The sequence below is a fragment of the Mauremys reevesii genome, linkage group 7 (assembly GCF_016161935.1).
Source record: "Mauremys reevesii isolate NIE-2019 linkage group 7, ASM1616193v1, whole genome shotgun sequence".
In the NCBI taxonomy this organism is placed as follows: domain Eukaryota; kingdom Metazoa; phylum Chordata; order Testudines; family Geoemydidae; genus Mauremys; species Mauremys reevesii.
Window position 1 is genome coordinate 104,935,330 of NC_052629.1, and position 5,830 is coordinate 104,941,159.

The following is a 5,830-nucleotide window of genomic DNA, read 5'->3' on the forward strand; positions in this document are numbered from 1 at the left end:
AGAGAGAGATGACACTCAGCTGCCATGATATGATTACTCCTGACATGGCAGGCCATGACTGAGAAGTGACTTACACCCATTGACCTTCCCTTAAAGTAAAGGACTGAAAAACTGATATTCCCGTCTGCCTCATCCTACGCTAACAAATGCCTTTACCTCCTTCCCTCCCACCCCGCTACAGTCTCATTCAGCTTCCCATCGGAGGAATGATGATGGTGCTGTGCCGTACAAGTGCACGCACAGCATAATCTGTGATAACGTCTGCAGTGAGAGCAGGGGAGCTCTGTGCTGACAGGAATAAGAGAAGTGATGAAATACAAAAGCTGGAGTGTGAGCTCCAGGCGAGAACTCCTTGTTGTCCTGTTCCTTGGGCTAAGGTGACATGGTGATACATTGTAGAAGATGATCCCTGTCCCTAAAGCTTGTCCTGGGGGGAAGCTCAGGAAATGGCAGAGAGGGAGGAAACCTCTCCAGGCAGGGAGAGACCTTGAGCAGCAGCAAGAGAGGGACTTCAAAGCTCTATAGACAGGGAGACCTGGAAGAGACCTTGCCCATGCATGGGAGACCACAAAGGCCCCAGGCAGGAAGGGCTGGGAGGGGGAAGAGAAACCTTGGGTTGTGCGTACTTATGAGTGGACTTTGTTTTGGAGGTTTGAGTTTTATTTACTGTTCATTTTATATTAATCAACGCAGCCCTAAGGAGGGACATTTTTTGACCAAGGAAAAGCCTCAATTTAAGTTTATTTGAAAAATACAAGAGGGGAAACAGAGGCAGGCTGCTTGTAACATGACCCTAGGCCATAATAGGGCACATGGCAGGCAGCTAGCCCAGTTATAGGTCCCAGTCAAGATCAGGGCCCCATTTTGCTAGGCACTTCACCAATGCGCAGCTACATGGTCCCTGCCCCAGTCTGTTTAACGTTAGTGGTGTCAATCCAGCACCACATCTTAAATAAGCCATTACAGGGGCACCTTTGCTGACAGCACAGAGGACAATGAATGTGATATGGAGACAGAAGCTCTGGTCCTTAGCGGATGTCTTAGTATGGCAAGACTGAGGCATACTGGTGGATGGGAAAGGATGGGGGAAGCTTGCCTTGCAGCTGCCCCTTCCATACCTGCTCTGTGGATGGGCACTTCAGTATACTCAGTGGATGGGTACTTCAGTATCCATAGCCGTCAGTCTGTCAGCAGCCCAAAATTCACATGAGAAAACAAATGGGATGAGCAGTGGCACTTGCTTGGAGTCAAAGTATCACAGATTAGTTCATGTCCTGAACCTAGAGGATACATATTATAGGCAGAGCTGGTAGCATGCCTAGTTTTAAGGTTAACATAACTTAAGAACATAAGAATGTTTCTACTGGGTCAGACCAAAGGTCCATCTAGCCCAGTATCCTGTCTTCTGACAGTGGGCAGTGCCAGGTGCCCCAGAGGGAATGAACAGAACAGGTAATCATCAAGTGATCCATCCCCTGTCGCTCATTGCCAGCTTCTGGCAAACAGAGGCTAGGGATACTATTCCTGCACATCCTGGCTAATAGTCACTGATGGACCTATCCTCCATGAATGTATCTAGTTCTTTTATTAACCCTGTTATGGTCTTGGAGTTCACAACATCCTCTGGCAAGGAGTTCCACAAGTTGACTGTGCATTGTGTGAAGAAATACTTCCTTTTATTTGTTTTAAACCTGCTGCCTATTAATTTCATTTGGTGACCCCCTAGTTCTTGTGTTATGAGAAGTAGTAAACAACACTTCCTTATCTACTTTCTCTACACCAGTCATGATTGTATAGACCTCAATCATATCTCCCTTTAGCCATCTCTTTTACAAGCTGAAAAGTCCGAGTTTTATTAATTTGCCCTCATACGGAAGCCGTTCCATACCCCTAATAATTTTTGTTGCCTTTTTCTGAACCTTTTCCAATTCCAATATATCTTTTTTGAGATGGGGCAATCACATCTGCATGCAGTATTCAAGATGTGAGCGTACCATGGATTTATATAGAGGCAACATGATATTTTCTGTCCTATATCTATCCCTTTCTTAATGATTCCCAGCATTCTGTTTGCTTTTTTGACTGCTGCTGCACAATGAGTGGATGTTTTCAGAGAACTATCCACAGGTTGCCCAGCCCTTTCCATTATAAGACCTGGCTTTCAGGTGTGCATAACTTTTGCCAAGCTTTAACCATCTGGGGGCTGAAGTTTTCCATGCCAGGCGTCTGCCTCAAGCTGAATTGTTTTGGAAAGTTTCATATATGTCCTTTTAAAGAAGCTCTGATAGCCGTGTGCTGTGCCGATGGTTCTGGATCTCACACTGTGACATGGGAACTCAAACAGCCAGCAGTCACTACTAACGCATACAAGGCCACATAACTAAACTCCGAGATGTAACGGTGTTGAAGTCAGAAGGGCCTTGCAGAGGCCTTTAATTTTACCCCCACATGTTCTTTGTTCATAATAACTGGAACAGTCATACTTCCTTGTCTGGTCATGTCTGGTTACATTTTCCTAGACGTAAATTACAATGGAGCGTGTCTGACCTATGTGTCATCATCCCTGCAAATTGCAGCTGCTTCTTTCACTGTTATCATGGAACTCATTGTTATATAAGAGAATCATTCTTCCTCTGCCTTCCATACCCTAAGCTCCCCTGTGCTGCTGAAAGGACAGAACCCTTTTATTATTAGGCAACTGGAAAAACCTTAGGGATTAGAGCAGCAAAGGGTACCTTCCTCACAGGGAAATGGAACAGGCCTGGAGCTTTGAGAGCCAATCTCAGGTTCATGAGAAAGCTGGTCAGGAGGGGAAGCAACACAGGAGGGCCTGGGCAATGAGGGGCTTTGGTCTTGGGTTTGGCATTTGGAGACGTTCAAACTTTCTCTAATGGGGGGAGAGAGATGCTTCACTCTTAGAGGTACCAGCCTTCAGGAGAGAGGTAAAAGGGAGCTCCCAGCTCTGGTTGGGGCTGTCTGGATGTATGGCCTATGGCCTGAAGTTCTAGAGGTTAAGGAGCTGTTGATGAACAGGGCGAAGAACAGATACCAAGCCACTTTAACTGCATCAGCTGTTTATCCCAGAACTCCAGCTGGACAGATGCTCCAGATGGGAGGAATGCTCTGCCACAATAACCATCTATTGGGGAATACGGGGAAGTGCAGCTACAGAGAGAGCGAGAGCGGGAGAGAGAGAGAGAGCAGGTCCATACTCACCGCGCGGGTCGATGCGGTGAGTTCGACTTCACGGAGTTCGAACTATCGCGTCTGATCTAGACGCGATAGTTCGAACTCCGGAAGCGCCGCGGTCGACTCCGGTACTCCACCACTGCAAACGGCGGTGGTGGAGTCGACGGGGGAGCCACGGAGTTCGAACCCGCCGCGTCTGGACGGGTGAGTAGTTCGAATTAGGGTACTTCGAATTCAGCTAAGCTATTCCCGTAGCTGAATTTGCGTACCCTAATTCGAACCCCCTTTTTAATGTGGGCCAGGCCTAAGAGAAAGAAAGAGTGCTTCATTTGCATAAGGCTTCTTCCCAGAATACCTCCAGTGAGACTTTGGGAGCCACTTTAACTGTACACACACTCACTGGGTAGCGGAACTGAATGGAAAGAGGAGGAAAGACGTTACTACCTAGTGGCACAATTTCTGCTCAAGGGCTTTATATGCTGCTGGTTTTCCATCCTCTGAGGATCCTGCATTCTGGGGATGACTCTTTGCTAAAGACATAGAGAACAGTGGCAGATCTGAATGGACTCCAGTGAAGCCCTTCCTACCCAGCCTCCTAAATTTATTGTAGCTGGATTTGGTGATGGAGCCTCCAGATAGAACCAGGCAGCACTTCCTAGGGACTGGCCAAGTGCACCTCAGGACTATGAGACTGCGCTACCCACTGACACCAAACTGTATGTGGGGTTTAGTGAATGGGAAGGGGGAAGCCACATGATAAATGGATACCCAGATGAGGCACCAAGTCAACAGGCTACTGCCAAAGGCACCATGGGGAGAGTTTATGGATCATTCATACAGAGAGATTGTTTCTGTGTTTTCCCAAGTTGATGTTGTGTTCCCTTTTCCTCTAATAAAGATTTCTTTGTTCTATACTCAGACTCAGAGCTAGCAAGAGGGGAAGTATTGCCTCTTGAGGTGCCCAAGAAAGATGCTTAGTGATTTCAGACATTCTGGGTAGAGGCTTGAGCTGGTGGTGGTGGTGAATTTTAGGAGAGACCCCTAAGTATTTGAACCTGGCCTGGCAAAAGGGTTACACAGGTTTCACTTAACGATTCCATGGAACCTCTTCAAAAAGCGCTGAAGAACCCAACCTAGCATCCTCGGTCTCTATAAAGCAGGTTCTAGAGTGGCAGGCTGGGGGAGATGCTGCTAAGCGTCAAAGGCTGCCCTGTCTGCCTACATAATGGCTGCCTACAAAATGCTGCCACACCCTAATTCATTGCTCTGTAGAACAGCCTGGGATACTCTGAGGGGAAAGAGGATGCTCTAGTGGTTAAAGGTGCTTTTGAGCTTCCTTGGAAGAAGATGCAATAAAATCCAAAGCATTTAATGTTATATTCGATTGTAATGAACAGGCAGATGCATAGTGGCAGCACTCTGCCTACTGCTGGATGGAATTAGAACTTCTCAGAGCTGGTAGTTACAGATCCAATACAGCTATCATCTAGTGGAGAATCTCCTTTGCGCCTTTGGAGCACGAGAAACTGACTTGCATCCATGTGTTGGTGTGAAACTCAGCATGGTCAAAGTGGGAAGCACATTGACAATATCAAGTCATTGAAGTCTTGTTACTAAACACTCTTTGGCAAGAGATGCCATCTTTAAAGTAGATCTCACAGAGGGAGCAGTGTGGGAAAGGACCCATTATTAATAGTCTCCAGATTCTCTGGGTTTTCTTTGTTGGATGACTGTTATTGAGTTTCCTCTGGCGTCCTGGGGGCCACATCATCACTCTCGGAGTGAATGCTTTGACCTACTGTCAGCACTTATATCAGCCCTGTTACCATATTACCTGTGCACCGCACCCATCCTGCCACAACCCCTGCAAGGTAGCTACTCCTGGGACCCACCTGTGCCTTTCCCGGTGTAAACGGCTCTGGGGGAGCTGCGTCGCTTTTAAGCAATGTAATTAGGAAATGTAAAAATAAATAAATCAATAACTGACATCTAATTACGCCTGCAGATCCTCCTGACAGCAGCTTCTCAGTTCCCTACATGTGAAAGAGGCTGTTAATACATCCCATCCCCACCACCCTCCTCCCCAAACCAGACGAGAAACAAACCCATTATCCAAAGGACATTTGTCTAAACCTCCCCTTTTGTGCCTCAACTATCTAGGGCCTGCAGCTGCCACTTCCTATTCTTCCTATAAATTGCTCCCACTCTGGCTAATAACGGATACATAAACCAGGAATTTTTTACCATTATTTTGGTATGAATTTTTAAAAATAACGGTTGCATTTTACACAAACGAGGGCCGTGCTAAGTGTAATCGGCCTGCCTGAGCCACAGGGAATATGTTTATTGATACACGAAGCTCCTGGGAGCAGCCTCTGGAATGTGTGTTTTGTACATGAATATGTCAGCCCTTCCCGTGACAATTCTTAAAGTGAGACTCTCACGACGGGACAAAAAGCAATCCGAAAAGCAATTTATTTTGCCGACAATTTCCCCTCTCCCCAGAGGTGCTGTGGAAGATATTTGTGTGTTTGAAGGAGAGAGAAATCCCCCCCACCCCTGGCCATCTCCCTAGAGCAAAGTCCTGATCCTGGGATTGTGACATCACAGCCTGGGGGTACGCAGCTGATTGCGATGTCAC